The 22,657-nt window shown below is 41.5% G+C and overlaps 2 protein-coding genes across 3 annotated transcripts in view; one reads left to right on the top strand and one right to left on the bottom strand.

Moving 5' to 3' along the window:
* The window catches only part of LOC311245589 (carbohydrate sulfotransferase 8-like), a 131,302-nt gene that overhangs the window by 96,962 nt on the left and 11,683 nt on the right, over window positions 1-22,657 (bottom strand). The gene's annotated exons all lie outside the window — the stretch shown is intronic.
* Window positions 11,432-22,657, top strand: part of LOC311245590 (uncharacterized protein) — a 30,630-nt gene continuing 19,404 nt past the window's right edge. The window contains exon 1 of the mRNA XM_084335493.1: window positions 11,432-11,564. The gene's annotated coding sequence lies outside the window, so the exon portion shown is untranslated. The remainder of the gene's footprint in view (window positions 11,565-22,657) is intronic.

Below are 22,657 nucleotides of genomic sequence, written 5' to 3' on the forward strand. Positions count from 1 at the left end.
CTAAGGCACATTCTAGTATTCGTTACCACATTCTTACCATAATATGACACAATAGACATTTATATTGGTCCGCCCATTTGTTTTACTCATTATTTTTAATTAGAATCTTCCTACAGGCATGTTCCTTCAAGACATCACATTTGCATACAGTTCTTGACCTAAACCACTTTATTTAAGACTACATATTTTCATCTCAGCGTTGGAATATAATTAGAAATATTCCATTATCTTCTTGGTTGGGGCTATGCTGAGCCAGATTTGTATTAACACATAATACCTTGAATATATATATTACTATATGAGTTCTTGAGACTTGGATGATCATGTGATTATCAGACCATTATTTAGTTTATATTGGAAGATAAACACTGATTACTAAAAACTGGTATTATTAAGCATTAATTATACCACAGTGGCTAACGCTAATGGCGCGCATACCAGCAAGGATAACTGCCTAAGAAAAGGGGCACAGAGGCACTGAAAGAGGATTTCACCCATCTAATGAGTCACTAGACAAATATCAAGAAGTGTCCATCAGTGGACCAATTGCATGCTTTTGCAGAGGACAAGAAGTCGACTACTAGTCGACTATCGGCAAGTTTCGGCCAATCAAAGTCGACTATCCAAATCCTTAGTCGGGGACAGCCCTATATATATATTATCTAGCCACACATGTCTAGCTGCACATAATCGTTTTACATATCTGTGGATACTAGATCTATATCTGTACACATATCCTACTCTTACTAGTTTCGCTGCTGGCCAGTGTATGACTACTACCATACTGTCTCTACACCTGTATCACTGTATTATACTACAACTCTGTACATACATCTGATTAGCACTACACTCAGTACTAGTACTCATTTATATATTTTATAGCCAGTTTATTAACCTATACGTTGTATATGACTATTTACTGTTACATTTGCACTCTGGTTGGATGCCAAACTTCTTTTCGTTGTACTGTACTTGTATAATGACAATACATTTTAATCTAATCTAATTTAATCTCTTACACACACAAGAGTATACAACTGTATACACACATACGCACACATGCACACACACACATATATATTATATACAGCTGGTTGAGGAATCTCTATCTAGAGTCCAGTTGTCTCCGCAGGGAGACCCCAAATGACCCACTTCCTGTTCTAGGACAGCTGGTACTTCTAAGAAAACACCTTAAGAGAGCTGCACTGGCTTCCCATTGCTGCACAAATCCGCTTCAAGGTCCTTGACCTGGCATTACCGTGTAGCGAGGGGAGCGGCTCCCGCCTACCTCCGGTCAATGGTCTCTTAACAACACACCCTCAAGACCCCTACGCTCTGCGTCTTCTGGCCGCCTCAGACTCACTCCTATCCGAGCTCCTGGGGGGTCATCAAAGAGAAGCAGGCGATTCTCGGTCCTCACTCCACAATGGTGGAACGAACTTCCCACCAGTCAGGACGGCCGAAACCCGCCCAATGTTTACCCGCCATCGACTAAAAACACACTTCAATCAATATCTGGATTTTTTTTTTTATAAACGACTAACCTTCGTACTTCGTAGTCTTTTACTATTGTGCACTTTGCTACTAAGGAATCTACCTTGCCTATACTACTACCTAGTACCTACTGTACTAGGCCAATGTCTATACTACTATGCACTATACTAGACTGCAGCACACTGTTCAACACTGTTAGACGAACAATGTTACTGACCCTTAGCTGCCAGAGTTGTAGCCTTCCTGCTGACTTGTTGTACAGAACTTGTACGTCGCTTTGGATAAAACCGTCAGCTAAATGACTAAATGTAAATATAAATAAAAAAGGCCCCAAAACATAGTGGCACCTGAGGTAATAATAATAATAATAATAATGATATACTGTATTTGTATAGCACCTTTCATACAGAAACTGCAGCTCAAAGTGCTTCACAACAGAAAAAAGACAGGCATAAAATGAGCACATGAAGTGCAGACATATAAAATCACAGTTTTTCACATTAGGATCTAACATCCCAACAGGCCACCTTGTTTATGGTTTGATTCAGTTTTAAATAGACAATAAAAAAAAGAGTAAGATTAAATAGACTGAGTCAAATAGTGCAATAGTGCAGTGCAATAACATAGTAGAATAGAATAGACATAAAATGACCACATAAAGTGCAGACATATAAAAATCTGTTTTTTACAGTGCAATAGTTCTGGATTACTGTTTAACAGTTCAAAGTCGTCTTTACCTTCTCTGTTTGGTATCCACAGTTTAAAACTTGAGTCTTCCCCCCTGCTTGATACCCACTTTGACCCTTCGAACCTCCCACTCAGGGCAAAAAAGCATAGTCTATAAAAACAGATCTTCAGCTTCTGCATCATCTTCATCATTTTAATGTCTAATTTATGATGTTGTTATTTCTATGTCTCGGTTGACACATCAGTTATACCGGTAATATCAAAGAGGTTATATATGCTGGCATCGGAGGCTTTTGATAAGCCAGATTCTCACTGTTGTGATCGACCAAAAACCATCAGGCGACCTTGAGTGCCTTGAAATGCGCCTTATAAATACATATTATTATTATTATTATTATTATTAGGGATGGCCTACCGATATTATCGGCCGATATTGGCATTAAAATGTGATATCGGAAAATATCGGTATCGGTTTTCAAATTTTTTATTTTTTATTAAATTTTTTACATTTCTATAACCTTTATTTACCCAGGCAAGCAAGTAATGAACAAATTCAGATTTTATTTATTGTCAAAAGTATGCATAATGTTATGTTAATTCCACAACAAGACATTATGTAATGTTAATTACCTGAAATTAATCAGTTTTTTGGGGGGGGGGGGGGGGACCCTGCATATATCGGTATCGGTTGATATCGGTTGATATCGGTATCGGAAATTAAGAGTTGGACAATATCGGTATATCGGTATCGGTAAAAAAGCCAATATCGAGCATCCCTAATTATTATCAATTTGTACCAAAACAAATGCAAACTTCACTTGGTATCTTCGAGTGGCATGGAGTGCTGATTGCTTTGCCTGGATATCCACTATGTTTCTTTTGCTTGTCCTTTCAGTCCAGACAAGGTTTTAGAATTGATAGGACGGTCTATACCCAATTTTCAAAAATCTATTTATTCACTTTTGGTTGGTTGATGCAATGCTGAATTTACCACTTGAATCCCAATAGATGCAATGGTACAACAGAAAGAAACTTCATTATGTATCTGCTTTCTTTTTCATGACCAGCCTTTATTATGGTGACCTACATGACAGGACTTTATTATAGTAGCCTACATGACAGGACTTTATTATAGTAGCATACATGACTGGCCTTTATTATAATAGCCTACTGTACATGACTGGCCTTTATTATAGTAGCCTACATGGAGCCAGGGACACCTGCCTAATATACTGTCCAGTTTGTAGACGTTCTTTAGTCTTGGGTGTGGGGCAGCCATAAGGTGGTGTGTTGCTACAAGCACCAAAAACGAACCGTGTCTAATACAAGGGAAGAAAGAGGTGCTGGAAAATAAATAATTGTAATACAATTTTGACTTGTTTCTTTGCGGAAAAAAACGTAACATGTTCCACAGATTCAAGGTAGTCATAAAATTGCTGAAACGGTAGATAATAATCTCCCCTTTAACGGAGGGTGGTGACGGGTGATTTTCAACCTCATCCTGCAGCTTTGTCCGTGCGCTGTAAGACATGTGAGTGACGTCTATGGAAAATAGCGCCAGCCACCCACCCAGGCGCCAGTCAACCAGTGGGCAGGCGGGACCACCTCGCCGCTCCATTTGAAAGAAACGGTGCCATCTGTCACATTACGGTTATACAAAAAGCAAAGCTTTCACTGCCTTTTCAAATATTCCTCATTTCACAAGAACAAAGCCTCTGTACCAAACATGATTACGTATTTGTATACCCCCCGCCCCGCCCCCCCCTCCAGGTTGAGAACCACTGAAATAGATCAAAAGTGCTATTCCGTTTAATATCAATCATCAATGGACATCTGTAGCCTCTCATCAATCTAAAGCCAACACTATAGATTTGAAAACAGATGAGCTCACGATATATCTGTAATCCTAGAGGGGCTTTCTTCTCACCACAGGAGGATCCAGTTTCAGCTCACATCCAGTGTATTGCCTTCCTCGACCTTTGCCCTTTCCCCGGACTGAGCCTTAGGTCAGGCGGAAGAGACTTATCAGGTCTGCCAAGAAGACAGATTAATATGGCAGATGGAGAAATCTCACTGTGATTAATTGACCTGAAACTGCATTCTTTCCCCTGATCCACACACTTGTGCTTTCCTCTGACAAACAAAAAAGTGTGTGCTTTTTGGAGCAAAGCTTGTCAGAGTAAAAAACAACAGCTGTGATTGGAGGATCGAGAAAAGAGGGCGGGGTTCGAGATAGGTCAATAGCGGGCCTGTGCCCTCCTCCGTAAGCGCCGTCTAATAACCTACAACAGACAATTGGCGCTCTTGACAAAGCGGAAGCAGGGTCGGCACGTCATCCATCACACGCCGTATCCACAAACGCTGCATGTCCCCGAGGTGAATCAACACCACTCAGAAATGGGGAATGATTGGTATTATTGAACCGCTCCGAATGTGCCGAGCTGTATAAATATTGTGACCGCCGCGTTCCGATGTCATACCCAAGCCGCGTGTCTGGCAGGGAGGTAGTTTGAGCTGCAACACAAGATGATTATATGGTTATATGGATCCCCCTGCTAAATTTAAAATGAGGTGGGGAAAAAAACAAACAAAACCAAAAAAAGAAAAACGCCTCTAAAGATTTGGTGACCCAGAAATGTCAAACAGGATTGTGGCTCATCGTTCTACACCTGACAAGTAGAATCTTTCCTGAAGACTTGTCTCGCAGGTGCAGCGAGAAGAGAGGTTGTAAATAATGCTGTATTGCGCCATTATCTGAATCTACTGTGGCGGCAAAAGGATTGTTTTTATAAGAGTGGGGATAAATAGCGCTGCGACAGCTTTCACACTGAGGGAGTAATTCATCACGTCAACGTTCTTGTTGTTAACCAGTGAGTTTGAGTGCTACGTGAGGCTGACCCATCTTACAGGGAAGGATAAACACTTTGCAGGAGAGATGCTTATCTTCAACAGTAGCCGCGCGGTACAGCGCATTCTGCAGTTCTAGGGGATGAATAGCTTTTCACCTTTGGCTCTCCTTGGCTCCTTGCCAAGAGAGGCGTGGTTTTAATAACCACAAATACACATAGAAAATGCATAAAGCAGTTTTTTATAGTATATAGGCTATCGTGTATACGATTATGGTTTCATCAGAGAATGAAAAAGGATTAATCTACTTAGCTTACGTCGTGGGGGCGACAAGCTCTTTATTGTGGTGGAGGAGGTGATTTATCAACTCATCGGATTTACAGATTATATTCCTGATCTTGTATTCATCCAGAGGGCATTACGGCATATCAGTCAATATGATGAATTCTTCTTTTTTAGATATTTCATTAAAGATTGTAGGCCTGGGGTTATTTGCATTGCAATGTCCCTATATGGATCAGCCAGACAAGGCCAGCTTCAAGCATTCAATGGATGTGAATTAAAGATAACCACGGAAAACTCTCAAAATCCCCTCATATTTTTTATGTACGTCCTACAGTATGCCGTTTTAAGACAAGGAGGGGACAAAGACAGCTATTTATTGATGTTGGGCCACTGAATAATTGAGGCCATTAAATATAAGCGAGAGAAGTTAAGAAGACAGAATGGTAAATTCAAGACATTAGCATCATGCTAGCAACAAGCTGCTGAACTGGAAGCTCCACAGTAAAGACCTTCTTTAGGGTGACCTCCAATGGGTCAGAAATGTACTTCCTGTTTGCCTCCACCATCGGTGTGTGAATGTAAATAATAATAATAACCACACTTAAAAGTATGTCTGTGTCAGTTAAAGGAGTGAAACTCTGGAACAACTTACTTTTAAGTTTTCTTTTAAGTTTGAAAATATGTTTAAAAACAGGGTTCTAGAATCTTATAGTAAAATTTTACCTACAATCTGTTTTTCTCTACCATGAAACTCTGGTATTGCAGATGAATTTTTGATTTTCCTATGTTGGCTTATGTTCTTTTCAGGATCGGTTTTTGTTGATTTTTGATTGTTGATTTATTTTTATTTTATTTATTTTTTTACTTTAACTTTTTTGAATTTGTTTTTTGAATTAGGGGTAGGTTGCTCTATAAGCTTTCGGCTTCAAACCTATCCTTTTCGTTTGTTTATTTGTACAAATATTCGAAACATTCTTTGTTTATGTTTATTTATTTGTATTTATATTTGTATTTATATTTGTAAACATTCAAAATAAATAATTCATTCATTCATTCAATAATAATAATAATAATAATAATAATAATAATAATAATAATAATAATAATAATAATAATAATAATAATAATAATAATAATAATAATAATAATAATAATAGTACATTTAATTTATATAGCACCCTTTAAACTCAGTGAGATCTCAATGTGCTTCACAGCAAAAAGGAAAATATAAAAGGTTTAAAACATAAAAACATTCAAATGAATAAAATAGAATAAAACATAAAACATAGGAGCAGTAAAACCAATTGAAAAAAATTGGCCTTGAAGGCAGCAAGGGAGTCTGAGGCCTTGATGGATCCTGGCAGCTGATTCCACAGTCATGGCCCCAGTGCGGGGAAAAAAGCACGGTGCCCCATGGTTGACAGCCTGGTGCGTGGGATGGTGAGGAGGTTTTGGCTGCCAGACCTGAGTGACCTGGATGCAGGTTGAGGGGAGAGGAGGTCCTGGTAGGTAGGTCGGGCCGGAGTGAATGTGTGAGTGAATGGGTAAAATGTGAGGAACAAATTGTAAAGCGCTTTGGATATAAATGCCATTTACCATTTATACCATTACCCCCACCTAAAGTGAGTGTGGGGGGGGCATTTTTTTATTTTCCAGAGTAAATGTAATCAAAATGCTCTATAGGCCCATCAAAAAAGATATCCACACAACTGTGACAATCACACGACACTGTACTGATATATAATAATAAGCTATAAAGGCTGGAGAGACTAATTGATTTTAGAGTGGCAGATTCTTCTACTCTCGTCACCTCAATTTGTGGGGGGCAATTAGAAAATGTTCAGGGGCACTTTCTCCCCCGGGCTCCTGTTAAGTTCCTACCCGGGGGGGGGGGGGGGGGGGGGGGGGGGACTCTGAACACTCTGTCCCCCGAGATACAGTATTCTCCAGAGTGGCGATTCCAAATAGATTGCACTTGCCCCTCGCCTGAACTCAAACGAATTAGGACCTAATCATTTTCACATAATCTTTTCCTTCACTTTTATGGAATAGGTCTGGGCAAGATTATTACCCTTTTGAGTCAATATGGCCCATTTCCACGCGGCTTGGTCCTTTATACCTCGGCTGCTGTCATAAGGCAGCATGTACTGAAGAAGACATATTTTCCCATTTTCAACTGCAGAGCACTACAAAGTTTCTCTCTGTAATCATCGTGATTATATCCAACCGACGTCTGGAGAACTAACGGCTAGAGAGAGCTGAGCTAGAGAGCTAGAGGTATCTACTGAACCCAAGGACTGTGGTACAGTGTGGTATTAGTATTCATTATAGATTATTGAGTAAACACATGTCTCACCTGCCCGGCGGACCAGCCCCTCACCTTTATTCTTCATTCATATTCACGTGAATTTGATCTTGTTCTTTACCTTCTATTCTGATCAGGGACGTGCACAGGACTTTAGAGGGGCAGGTGCTCAAAGGCTGAAAAGGGCACTATACCTGTGTGTATATATTAACCGAGCGTGTGTAGCGCGCAAGCGTGATTTTTAAGGGCCCTTTTCGGGCGGGGGGCCCCCTTTTTAGGCTTTTTGGGGGGTTTTGGTGATCAAATATTGAATATTGAACTATAATAATCAGTGCAGGAGCTCACTTATCCTTGAAAGACACTTTTATCACTGACTTAAAAGGCCCATACATCTCCATAAATGTTCAGGGGGGAGGGAATAAGTGCTTACCCTACAGACCCCAAGAAGTGCTGTATATTCTGTATTGTTTAATATAAATGCATTTTTTATTCCAATCCTGATTTGTATTTGAGATTCCCAAATCCCATCGGACTTGACTTCTTCGTGTCCCTCAATGAGTGTAATAAAATATATAGGTCCGCGGAGAGGCACGCTGAGGAGGCTGTGCAAACTGCAATGGAATATGGGGCATCTCTCTCTCTTTACCTAATATTTTGATTCTATCCTGACATTTTTCAGTTGGAAGGGCAGTCTATATGCGTAACGGTAAAAAAAAGAAAAATATATATATATATTTTTTTTTTTCAAAAAGGGCACTTTTTTGATGAGGCTCAAAAAGGCAGGTGCTCAAGCACCCCTTGGCCTCTATGTGTGCACGTGCCTGATTCTGATGGTGGCAGCTCTTTTGCGGATATACAATTATTCTATGTGTCAAAAAGGCAGAAAATCAAGTCACTTGATTTCACAAGAGCTGCTTTTTGATTTCTGGCATGTTACACAATACATGGCTCTTGGAATCGGATCTTAGCAGCGGGAAAATTCCCCAATACCAATACTAATACTTTTAGCCTGGTATCGGACCAATATCCATTACGTAGGGTGACCATATTTTGATTTCCAAAAAAGAGGACATGCTGACCCCAGCCTCGAGATACTTAATGATACTTTGCACAATCGAAGCGGGCATGGCCACCTTCATTTCACTATATGTTTTGTGTATGTATGTGATGAATAAACCTCTTGAATCTTGAATCTCTACTCAAAGTTTACTCAAAGATGCCTTATTGTTTTAAACTCTTAATTAACATGCACCCAGGAAAGCTGCAATTTTTTTTACTTGAACTTGAGGACTGCATACTTTTTTTGCAAAGCTTATCTTTATACTTTATGCTTATAGCACATGCATAAGCCTGTTCTCTTTTGAAAGATAACATTCTTAAGTTTCTTACACAATAAAGACAAATCACTTTTAGTGCTAATGAGTAACATAGGGTTGAACTTGAGTTGAACTTGAACTTGTGTACTCAGGTTTTTGTGTAGTAGTTGCAATATTCCAAAATAATATATATACAGTATATTTTTTGTATAAGCTAGAAAACACAAAAACGCAAATCCATAGCCTGAAGTCTTATGTAGTACAGGTCCAAATTTTATAAATATCCGTTCAGAAATGAGTCTTCTAGAGACATCCGGGTAAACCGTGTGCCATTTCCTCATCCAAGTCAATTAATTCGGAATTTGTATCACTTCCGTCGTCTTCGCTTGTCAATTTTCACCTAGATCCCTGATTCGCACAGGAAAGATATCACTGGAAAACTACACTCATTGTTTGCTACAAGTTACAACGCTGACCAATAATTTTCGCAATCGGCGGATGATTGGGACTCAAACAAGGGACTAAACACGTTTCGCAATTATGCCACATCAATGTGGAACGCCCTACCCAAAGCTGTAAAGGAATGTGAATCCCTACCCACATTCAAAACTGCTCTTAAAGAGCACCTACGGGAGGCTGCAATTCGAAACTGGCCACCGTAAATGCCCAAAACCCCCACCACCTCCTAATAGACAGTCTCCTCCCCACCGCATGTATATATTCCCTCCCCGCCGTATGGATATTTCTCTCCCACCCACCCACCCCCTCCTAATGTACAGTCCCCTCCCCATCATATGTATATACTCTGTCAGGATCTAGGGGTAACAGTACTGTATATTTGAATACCGTTTATGTCACAAATGTATCAGTACTAAATACCTATATGTCCCTATGCCATAAATGTCATGTATGTTGTGTATGTCATAAATGTCTATATGAATTGAAAATGGGGGACCCTGATGGAAACAAGACAAACGTTTGGACAATTGTATGTATTGAGCCGTACTGTATTGTACCCATTCTGCAATCTGTTAAATAAAGTTTTCATTCATTCATTCATTCATTCATTCATTCATTCATTCATTGACTTCTGGAGCCTCGGGAGTCCGGGGTGATAATCTGATGCGCGTGCGTAAAAAGTCGCACACCTGACATATCGGCATGTAACTCGAGAACCGAGGGACGGATTTTGTCGAATGATGTGGCATTCGAACGGCAACAAATAGCGCTTTAATTCGGTCATTAATTAATTCGGAAAAATGCAGCCCCGAGCCTTCAGACGCTCGCAAAGTGCCGTGAAACTGAAACTGGAAAACAACGAAACCCGGACATTTTCATGAATTTATAAACCCCCCCCCCCCGGACGCCCGGGACAGGGCGTGAAAAGAGGACATGTCCGGGCAAAAGGGGACGTTTGGTCACCCTACATTACGAGTATCGGAATTGGTACAACCAGGGCTGGCCCCAGGCATAGGCAAAATAGGCAGGGCCTAGGGCGTGGTTAAATGGCAGCGGGGCGCTTGGCACCTAAAAAAAATATTATTAATTTGCCCACCGGCATGACACGCCACTTTGGTTGTGCATATTTTTAAATACAATATAAATATCGAATTAAAGCCATATTTGTTGCCTGTCGATTGACCAAATCCGTTCAGTGGTTCTCGAGTTACATGCCGATATGTGAGGTGTGTGCCGAAGTAGACGGCAGACTTTTTATTTTTTCAAATACCACTCCCGACTCCCGAGCCTCTACCTCCGTCTGTTACGATTAGTACGCTTCTTTGGCATGATGGACCCAGATGGCAGAGTATTGATGAGACCGGAGACAGAGCGTGACGATGAACAGTTTACTACACAACAAGGTACATACACGACTAACACACACAGGTAACATTTAACAATGATCGCGCCCAGCAGGGCAGGACAGACAGGACTATATACACAGACTAATTGACAAGACACTGAGGGTAATTTACAAACAAGACACAGGTGTGGTAGACAGAAACAATAGAACACAGAGTACACTGGGAAAACAATAACAAATAACCAACCAGACTAAAACATAATTACAAACCACAGACAGGGGAACACAAGACTAACAAAGTGGAGACAACAGACAATAAACACAACAAACACAACTGACAATAAATAACAATGAGTTGGTGTGTGAGCTGATGCCAGATCGGCATCAGCCCACCGGGTGGCAATGTTGATTGAGTGTTATTGTTAATGGGAGGTTGTAAATATGAATGTCTGAGTCCTGGTCCCACAGGACCAGGACCGGAGGAAGTGTTACAGTACCCCGCCCTCGAAGGTCGACTCCCAGGCGACCCAACAGGCCCCCCGGGAACGGGGAGGGTGGGGGGGACGGAAGCCGCATCGGCGAAAAGAGGAGGGGGGAGGATGAGGGTTCGAGGGACAGGGCCTGCGGGAACAGGAACGGGGGGAGGGGGCTGACGAGGAGGGCTGGAGCAGGGAAGGATGGGGGGAAGAGGCGACGGCTCCTAATCACTCATTTCTGAACGGACATGTACTACACAGGACTTCAGGCTATGGACCCAGGGTGTCTTTTAGCCTATCCAAATGTTTTGGAAATACTACTTCTGGTCTACTAACTACTACAGAAAAACGTGAGTAACAAGTTTTTCTACAACTCAAGTACAGACCTATGTTACTCTTTTTCATTAGCACTAAAAGTGACCTTTCTTTATTGTATCAGAAAGTTCAGAATGTCATCTTTCAAAAGAGGCTCATGCATGTGCTATACGTTTTTGCTGCAAGCTGTTTTCCCAGAAAGGGTACAACTTAATCAATGCAGGACTAAATGATTGGAAAAATTGCCACCAATTACTGAGAGCACACGAGAGGAATCCAGAACATACTAAACACATGAAATCATGGAAAGAGTTAGTCTAGCTTAGAAAAGGGTCAAACTATCGATAGGATTGAGATGAGACTGATCGACACAGAAAGGAAGAGATGGCGTGAGGTGTTAACCAGGTTGGTCACTAGGGCTGCAACGATTAGTCGACATAATCGACAATGTCGATTATGAAAAATCGTTGACGAGATATTGTTGCGTCGATTAGTCATTAAAAAAAAAAAAAAAAAATATTATAATTTTTTCTTTTTTTTTGCACTACCTATCTTTGTGAAAGTGGCTTCTCAGCTCTGGTCCAGCCAGCTGAAGACTTCTTAGCTTAACATAACAGACCGACAGTAAGTTTGGGGGAACTAATGGGATAACTGGGGATGTTGTTTGGTCCTGACAAGAGTCTCAAAGCAACTCTGAGGTCATGCTCAATGTCCAATCTGTTCCTCTGCTCTGTCTTCAGCTGGACCAGAGCTGAGAAGCCACTTTCACAAAGATAGGTAGTTAAAAAAAAAAAGAAGAAAAAAATTATATAATTGGTTTTCGATTAGTCGACTAATCGAAAAAATAATCGACAGATTAGTCGACTACCAAAATAGTCATTAGTTGCAGCCCTATTGGTCACCATCATTCAGTCATTAGCTGAGAGAAACTTGAGCCTGGGGAACATCTGATATGCTCAACAAACCAGACAATGGCAACTTCCTTAAACAGGTGCAGCTGATGGCAATGTACGATCCTGTAAGGAAAGACCACAAAAACCCTGCTTTACGCTGAACTAAATATACAATACTGTACTTATTGCTGTGCGCCCGTGCTTAAGACTGTTTCCGCTTTTCAGAATCTCGCCTAGAGCTGCTGAAATGCTAGGGCCGGCCCTGGGTACGACCCCTATTCAACATAGTTTACTATGTCGTGTGAAACCGGTAGGAAGCGGTTTGAAAGGTGCTTGGCCTACATAACGTACTTTGGAATATGGCCCTTCAAAAAATATTTGCATTCCACTATCAAACATCTCTGTCAAAAGAGGAGGAAGTAAACTAATCGGTGCTGCCTATTGTATACTCATATTATGTCCCTTAACATATTGAATGGGGGGGGGGGTGCTTGATCGTTCTCCTGACCAGAGAAAGTCAAGTCCTCTACTGAACTCCTGAATCTAAAATTGTGTTTGATTAGCCATGTTTTAACAATACATTTGTATCAACCATGAAGATTTGACCACGTGCATGATTAACCTCTGGTTCCAACACACAACTATTATACAAAATCAAACCAACTCAACTAGGCCTGCCTGATCGTTGATTTAAAACATTTCATTTGAAAATTAGGGTCTCCTCTGAGACGAACAGCAGGTGAGCACTTATAATTAATCACCAAACGTTTGATTAACCAATGTGACTGAGATAGATTAGAAACCACATAATTGGCCTGTGATCACCCAGAGTGAACTCGACATAGCCTGCTAATGAATGAGATTACACAAAAGCAAAATACAAAGACCAAATTCACTCTTTCAAATTCTCTCAAAAACCTTTCAGGGCTCATCTGACGTCAGACTGGTGCCAGCCCAAAGCAGGTTAATGTTGGTGTATCCAGCTTGTATCCAGACCTGATCCAAACCATTTCGAGGTGGTTTGAAATGCAATTCCAATCGGATTTCTACAGATGCATCTCAGTCCGGACACTCGCTCTAATATGGTCGCTCAAATATGATTTCCAAGTGTCTTTTGCGTCAACACAATATTTTGTAGTTACTAAGCTTTACGTAATAATTAGCAATAAATGGTAAATGGCTGCATTTATATTTCTCTTTTATCCAAAGCGCTTTACAATTAGTTCCTCACATTTTACCCATTCACTCACACATTCACACACCGACGGCGGCGGCGGCGGCGACCATGCAAGGCGCCAACCTGCTCATCGGGAGCAATTAGGGGTTAAGTGTCTTGCTCAAGGACACTTCGACACGCTGCCCGGGAGGAGAGGGAATCGAACCGGAAACCTCCGGATTACCAGACGACTGTTCTACCTCCCAAGCCACTGTCGCCGTCGCCCCTGACCCCAATAACTAATGTGAGTGGTGCAACCCATTCAATTCAAAGTAGTGACTAAATCTTGATTTAGTACAGACTTGTGCTATAACTAGGGATCATTTGCTCTTAGTAAGATGTGGTGCAACCGGCTCCTGGAGGTGGTGTAATAGACCTGTTCGCTGTTTACAAACATACCGTGTTGGAGCCAATCAGCAATACCAACTGAGTCACGTGACTTAAGTTGCCCCGGACCTGCGTGAGCTGCTGCGCTAAAAGAATACGACGGGGCTCTATGGAGAAACCATGGCACTCGCCTGACTAAAAGTTGTTTCAAACAAAAACGTCTCGATGTCATTTAGCCAAATCAGCACGGCTGTGAGTGTGAGTCTTTCACCTTTTACATAGCTTTGGCATGGATTGATTGTTTAGATCGCTAGCATGGCTAACAAATGCAAATACATTTCTGCCCCGTTTTTCTGACCAGGATTATTTATGTTCCTTTCTGTCCCGGTGATGCGCGCACACACTGAGTCTTATGTGTACGGCGAACAGGTCTATAGAGTATTCTATTCACCCAAATTACATGTTATTCCTATGGTCTAAGACAGTCCCACTCCCAACACAATCTGTGAATATGAAACACTCTCAAAACCAGTTCTAGAGTTCTAAAACGCAACTGTGTGGTGTCATCTGATACGAAGCCTGAAGCTGCTCCACAGACAGTGGATTGGGAAGGGGCTGGTATGACACAGAGAGAGCACCCGGAGGAGTGTTCTGAGTATAATGGGGTAGCCTAGATATTCTGTTTCAGAACTTGAGAACAACACTATAGAATAAATATTCAAACCTTGGGGCGCCCAAGTGGCGAACCATGTAACACGCTGCGTCGCGGCACGGCCGACCCGGGTTCGATTCCCGGACCCGGCGTCATTTGCCGAATGTCTCCCCCCCCACTCTGTCTCCCGTTCTTCCTCTCTCTCTCTCTCTACTGGACTGCCCAGTAGTAAAAAGCGATAAACGCTAAAAAAAGAAAAATCTTAAAAAATAATATATATATATATATTCAAACCTTCTGCAGGTCTCCAAAACCAGTCTCTAATCCATTGTCAATGGAGAGGCTCCACTTGATACCTGAAGATGTCACACGTTTGGTTCTTACTTCTCTGGGTTCTGGGTATTTTATTTTCTTTTTCAGTTTTTTTTTCAAAGGCAGATTTTCTGGGTCCAGCTGTACTGGGCAAGCCAAGTCCTGTTGGGGTAATGAGAGACCTTTAGCATTTCTTAGTGCTGCTGGTAGGAGTCTTTTTTTCACAATTAAATCATTGGAAGACCTTCAATATTAGGGGTTGATCGATACCAAGTACCGATCCAATCCTTTGTCTTTACTAAACAGAACAGAATTGGACCATCCGTTTCGGGTCATTGTCCAAAGATGTAGAGATATAAGCAACGCACAAACATGGTGGCAGCTCTTTTTCGGATATAAAATTATTATACGTGTCAAAAAGGCAGAAAATCAAGTCACTTTGCTTTTTGATTTCGGGCATGTTACACAATACATGGCTCTTGGAATCGGATTTTAGCATCGGGAAAATTCCCGTTTGAAAGGTGCTTGGCCTTTCAAAATAACAAAACAACAACATTAACATATTGAACAAATAATATTATTGTTCCCCCCATATCTTTTAGTCTGTTTTATAAATAAGCACCAAAAACTAGTTGAAAAAAGTTCAATTTAATTTCACGATGTCTGGCAGCCTTGTTTATTCACTGTGTCCATGGAAACGATGATGGACACAGCCATAAAGTTAGAGCTTCCTTATGCAGAAAATATACTGCATTTACTTTTCTGTTAACTATATCACTGCATAATTCATAAATGTTCAGACAAACCTAATTCTTTATTATTTGTGGTACTTGGTTTCATTGAATCAACCATCTGTCTATCACTGGCTATCAAGAAAAGCCTTCTGTGCTGTTCTTTGCTCTTCCTTCAGTGGAGAAATACCCGGTTCTGTTATAACTGATGCTATAGCAGCATCTATACGCTAACCCCTTCAAGAACCGCCATTGTTGTTTTCGAACAAACTCCACACAATGCTCTCTGCTGTCGTCGTGCCTAAACCACGCCTGTAGCTGCCAGTAGCAGTGTTGTAGTCGAGTCACTAAATCTTATCAAGTCCCCAGTGTTCGAGTCCAAGTCCAAGTCCGAGTCAACAAAGAAGAGCCCGAGTCAAGTCCGAGTCCAAGTCATCAAGGTTGAGTCCACTCCACTCTGGCAGTCAAAGAGCTGACATACAAATTAAAAAAAAGGTCTACATTAAACATAAATGACACAGCGGTCACCGTTTCAAAGGGAGTTCATTTACTTTGTGACACAATAGCCAAACAAATGCACTAGCCATCAATATCTTATTCCAAATGATTAGGGCCTATTACAAAAATATTTTAAAATACATTTCTTTTATTTATTATTATTTATCAATTAACAAGTCCAAGTCCTCGTCTGCACCTTCCGAGTCCGAATGCAGTCAATGCTCGAGTCCAAGTCCAAGTCAGAGTCATCGGTGCTCAAGTCCGAGTCACGAGTCCTGAAAATGCAGTCCAGGACTCGGACTCGACTACAACACTGGCCAGTAGCGCCTCAAAGGACGCTCGAACACTGTGGTTCAGGCACAAGCGCATAACTTGAAGCCTGACGGGATCGATTCTCACGCAATCTTGTGATCTCACGAAGCCGGCTGCCATGCAAGGTTATGGCCTACATCATGTAATTTTTTCTTTTTTTAATTGAAGTTCCACTAGCATGCGCTAATATAATATTTACAATATTTATTATAATTACAATATTGTATTTACATGTATATTTTACCTCTCATCTTTTTATATCCTTTTTTACCCGTCTCGTTCTATCTTTAACTCTTGTACTTGGTGTACAATGTTTCCGGTTCTTAATTAATGAATTGCCGTGCTGCACTGATCCCACAACATAATTTCCCCTCTGAGACAATAACGTTCTTCTTATCATATCTTATCTAACAAATGCTAATAATTTGTAATTCCAATATCTCAGAAAACAAAACACACAGGCGTAGTTGCCGTTTGGATGACCTGAAACGATTCCCCAAAACAGACAAATCTCCTTAAAATGCGTGCAGATCATCCATCTCTTTAAGAAGAACCCCTTCAAAAGAATTACATTTAGCCCAACGATAAAATACAAACTAGAACACATGTAAGTTGAGAGAACGGAAAGAGCCAATATCACATACTGTAGTAGCGTATAAGTGCACAGTGACCACTTTTATAGTGTCACTGCTCTCTTCGGAAGCTTAGCGGCCATTAGCATAACACTAAAACGATGCATGGCGGCCGGTCTCGAGAGTCTCGTATCTTCAGGATGGAGAGGGAAGCCATTACAAACATCCATCCATATTGGGCTCATTCAAAACCACGAGAGAGCAAGGCATGGAACCCGGCAACGGCAAAGGTCACTGAAAGACGGCGCTGCTCCTCCGCCGGGGACGACATCGAAATGACCCACAAAAGCAGCACAGGGTCTCTTTTTGGAAAACCAGTGGTGTCTTTTTAATGTATTATTAACGGATTCTACACTTTAAATAACTGCCCTTTGTGGATTATGTGACACGGTGATGAATAATCCTCGAGTGTGGTTTTTCTCATTAGTGTTGTCGGAGGGATAGTGTTACCTCTGCGAGGGAGGGAGGGCGCCGAGATTAAAGGTCCTCCTGGTAATTGAATCCTAATGCTGATTTACTGAGCGGCGTACTTCGGGAAAAAGCACAATTGAATTGAGGCATCAAGTTCCACTCACACTGTGCCGGTTAAAGCGATATTCTGAGGTCCCAGTGTTTTCAGGAAATCATTTTCCAGGGCGCTTCATCGACCAAAAAAAAGGCTCAATGCACAAAGCCACTTCAGATTCAGCTACACTTCTGAGAAACATTTTTAAAAGACTTTAAAGAAAAACTTTTTCATCTCGTTACCCGGTGTCCCTGGACACACTGTATTATGTACCAATGCTAAATAAATGGATAAAGAAAATTGTATTCTCTCGTTATTCCAAATTTCAATCTTCTCCAATAGAGGCCTGGCACGGAAGAACGCTTGTGTATAGTTCTCTACGCAGAGAGATCTGTACCAAAATTAGATTAGATTCAAATGTATTGTCATTTTAAACGGGGTATGAAATGTACAGTGATACAGGTATAAAGATACTGTGGTAGTAAGTCATACTGGCCAGCAGCGTAAGTCAGTAGGTAAGGGATATGTACACATATAGATATAGTATAGGATTATATGCAGGTATGTACAGACAGATGTGTCCTTGACAGTCAATGCCGTCCTCAAGACACCGTTTGTGAGGGGCGCCCTCGTGGCGCATACCATAGTGCCTCGCGCACCTACGCGGCCGACCCGGGTTCGATCCCAGCTCCCGTCGTTATTTGTCGCATGTCCTCCCCACCTCTCCTCCCGTTCGCCCTCTCCTCTGTCGGTCCTGCGTGACCAATAAAGCTGTAAAAATGCAAAAAAAAATCTTAAAAAAAAAATAAGACACCGTTTGTGATGAATAGACTCAATTACAGGGAGTGATGTATCTGTGATGCGTTGGGCGGTGTTCACCACCCTCTGCAGTGCTTTCCGGTCCGAGGCCGTGCAGTTGCCGTACCAGACTGTTGTGATGCAGTTGGTGAGTAATGCTTTGTTTCTATGGCACACTGGTAAAAGTTCACCAGAATCTGAGGAGACAGGTGGGCTTTCCTCAGTCTCCTCAGGACGAAGAGGCGCTGCTGGTGAGCCTTCTTGACCAGTGACCAGGTGTTGAGGGTCCAAGAGAGGTCTTCTTCGGAGATGTGGACTCCCAGGAATTTTAAGCTGGAGACACGCTTGACCTCCGTCCCGTTACTATGGAAGGGGGCGTGCATCGGCTCTAGTCTTCCTGCAGGGGATTGGAACACGGATATGCAACAAAAAGATGCACCCGTCTTCAAGGCCTTCAGTAGGTTTTGTGATCTGCACGGCCTCAGCCAGCTAATCACCCAACCCACACGTGTATGTGAGTCAACTCAGACTACCATTGACCTCATCCTGACCTCTGACAAGTCCAAGATCTCCAATAAAGGGATTATAGCATGCGGGTTAAGTGATCATTATATGATATTCTGTACCCGCAAAAAGCTAAAACAAAAGGCTGGCTGTCACAAAACAGTCACATCTAGAGACCTCAAAACCTACTCTAGCGAGGCCTTTAACCTTGAACTGGAGAGTTTGGACTGGTCAGATGAGCTCAATGGTACACTGGTTGAAGAAACATGGTTTGGTTTCAAAACCAAATTCTCAACAATACTAAACGACATGGCGCCCCTAAGAACCACCAGGGTAAAGAATCGCGCTGAGCCGTGGATGCACACTGAAATACTGACCGCTATGAAAACCAGAGACAAAAAATGCTCTGAGTTTCGTAAAAGTCAAAGCTTACAAAAAGCACGAGCAGTGAACTCCAAGCCCACGTGACTGAACTCAAAAGAAAGAAACAGACTAAGAAATTACGTAAACTCCATGATCAAAACAGCAAAAAAAGAAATCATCAATGACAGAACTGAGAAAAACAAAAACAAACCACGTGAACTTTGGAAATTACTCAATAATCAACTAGGCTGCAGTAAAAAACTCAAAACCAGATTCTCAAACATAAACATAAAGGACAACACGCTCATCACAGACAAGTTGGATCATCTGGATGTAGCCAATTACTTAAACATTTTCTTCACAAACATAGCCACAACACTGGTAAACAAACTACCCTCCCACCTAGGGCATTATGGGGTAGAACACATAGTAGCATACTACAAGAACCAGGGGTCCACAAAGACGACTTCAAACTGGAAATGGTAACAACAGATGAGGTACTCAAAAAACTGAGCGCCCTCCAACCTAACAAGGCCACTGGCCATGACAACATCCCCTCCAAATTCCTCAGAGACTCAGCAGCCGCCATCACCCCAGTCATCACACACATAATAAACCTCTCCATAAAACAGGGACACGTCCCCAAGGACTTCAAAATTGCAAGAGTAACACCCCTGCACAAAAAGGGTAGTAAATTAGACCCAGGCAACTACCGCCCTGTTTCTATCCTTACCTCCATCTCGAAAGTCATAGATTTTTTTTATATGAACAGGTCGAAAAGTACCTTGTGGAAAAAAATAGAATCTACGAATTCCAATCTGGCTTCAGAACATCCCACTCCACTGACACATGCCTTCTCTATTTAAACGACCACATCAAACAAGAGGTGGACGCGGGCAAATACTGCGGCATGGTCATGCTGGACCTACAAAAGGCCTTCGACACTGTCAATCACACCAATCTGATTGACAAGCTAAAAGCAATTGGTTTTGATAGTCTATCACTGAGCTGGATGCAATCCTACCTGGAGGGGAGAGAACAGATGGTGGAGGTAAACGGTACCCTATCCCCCCCCCTCACAGTGAGCTGTGGTGTTCCACAAGGAAGCGTACTAGGACCGCTACTGTTCCTAATTTATGCAAATGACATGTCGTCAGCTTGTGACTGCAACTTGTTCCTGTTTGCGGACGACTCAGCCCTGCTGTTCTCTGACAAGAACAAGTTACAGGTTGAAAAAACCCTCAGCTCGGAACTAGGCAAAATCTGCATATGGCTCGCTGATAACAAACTATCATTACACATGGGCAAAACAGAGTCCATTCTCTTCGGTTCAAATAACAAACTCAGCAAGACCGACGGCTTCTCAGTTACAGTGGGTGACAATATTGTCACAAGGAAAGAAGAAATTACCTACCTGGGTTCCATCCTAGAGGCAAATCTTTCCTGTGACAAAATGGCATCCAATGTAATAAAAAAAAGTCAACCAACGAACTCGATTCTTGTACCGGATCTCCTCACTGGTAAACAAGAATACCCTGAAGACTCTGGCAGGAGCACTCATTCAAGGGTACTACGACTATGCTTGCACCTCATGGTACCAAAGCACCTCAAAGGTGCTAAAAACAAAATTACAAACATCTCAAAACAAACTGGTCAGACTACTGCTTGACCTTACTCCTAGAACCCACCTCACCCCTGCCCACTTTGACAACCTAGGATGGCTTAGAGTAGACGACAGAGTACAGCAACTTGCAATGGGCCTGGTCTACAAGATACACTACACGACCAAGGTACCCATGTACATGTCAAAATACTTCCCAAAGGTCAGTGAATACCACGATCATAACAACAGAGGGAGCTCCACAAATCATGTTAAACCCAGATTCGGCTCAAACAAGGGACTAAACACGTTTAGCAATTATGCCACATCAATGTGGAACGCCCTACCCAAAGCTGTAAAGGAATGTGAATCACTACCCACTTTCAAAAACACTCTCAAAGAACACCTACGGGAGACTGCAATTCGAAACTGGCCCCTGTAAATGTCCTAACCCAACCCCCTCCAATGTACAGTAAATTACCAAGTATAGTTTTGTCAATATTCCAATGTACAGTTTTGCTTGTACAGTTGTACAGTGTCCGTCCCCCACCCACCCCTCCTACCCAACCCTCCCCCCCACCCCACCCACCCAACCACCTCCAATGTACAGTCCCCACCTACCCAACCTCCTCCAATGTACAGTTTCTACGTCAAATGTATATACTCTCTTTTATGGACTCTTTTTGTATCACAAACAGTACTGTATTTGCAAATCTGGTATGTCATAAATGTATAGATGTAGCAGTACTGTCTATCTGTATGTCATGTATGTCATATATGTTATGATGAATTGAAAATGGGGGACCCTGATGTAAACAAGACGAAAGTCTTTCTCTGGTCTGCATCCCCTTAAAGGGGAACTATCTTATAAATGGCCTTTTTGAGTGTTTAGCATTGTTTCCTAGCTATGTGAACTTATATTAATATGATCTATGTCTCAAAATTCTCATATTGGCGCATTCTTCCAATTCTCCTCTCACAATATTCACCCTCACTGAACTGAGTCGTTTGAAAATGTGCCTATATGTGATGTCATATAGTCACTGCTGCATGTTAATGTTGAGATACAAGATGAGCTGCACACAGTGGCACCTGCACCCCAGTCCACATTAGCTCAAAACAGCTCGAAATCTTGAGGTAGAAAAATGCTGTTTTTGAGGACTTGATTAGAAATACAAAACAATGAATAAAAAAAAAAATATATTACAGAGGTGTTCCATAGACTCACAGGAATTGTGTAAAAGTGCCCAAATAGTGAAAGAAATAGTAAAATAGTTCCCCTTTAACAATTGTATGTATTGAGCTGTACTGTACTGTACCCATTCTGCAATCTGTTAATAAAGTTTTCAATCAATCAATCAGTCCATGATGACCTCCTTGGTTTTGTCTGTGTTGTTGGGCCAGGTTGTTGTAGGCAAATACGTTTTGAAAGAAAGTGCAGCTATAACTTTGTATAGTATTACAAATAATCAAAAATTAAGCTTGTCTGAACATTTATGAATTATGAATTCAGAAAGGTAAACAACATTTAGCCTAATATTATTTATTCAATATGTTAAGGGAAAATATTATGAGTATACAGTAGGTAGCACCGATTTGTTTACTTCCTCTTCTTTTGACAAAGATGTTTGACAGTGGAATGTCAAGTTTTCTCAAGTTTCTTTAATATTTGTCATACAGAAGTACAGAATACTTTTATACAAAATGCTTCTTACTGTTACGCTCCAGAGACTGTGCAAGACAAGATAAGTATGAAATAAAATAACATAGTAAAATTAGAAGTAA

The sequence above is a fragment of the Notolepis coatsorum genome, assembly GCF_963971535.1.
Source record: "Notolepis coatsorum genome assembly, chromosome: 18".
NCBI classification, from domain to species: domain Eukaryota; kingdom Metazoa; phylum Chordata; class Actinopteri; order Aulopiformes; family Paralepididae; genus Notolepis; species Notolepis coatsorum.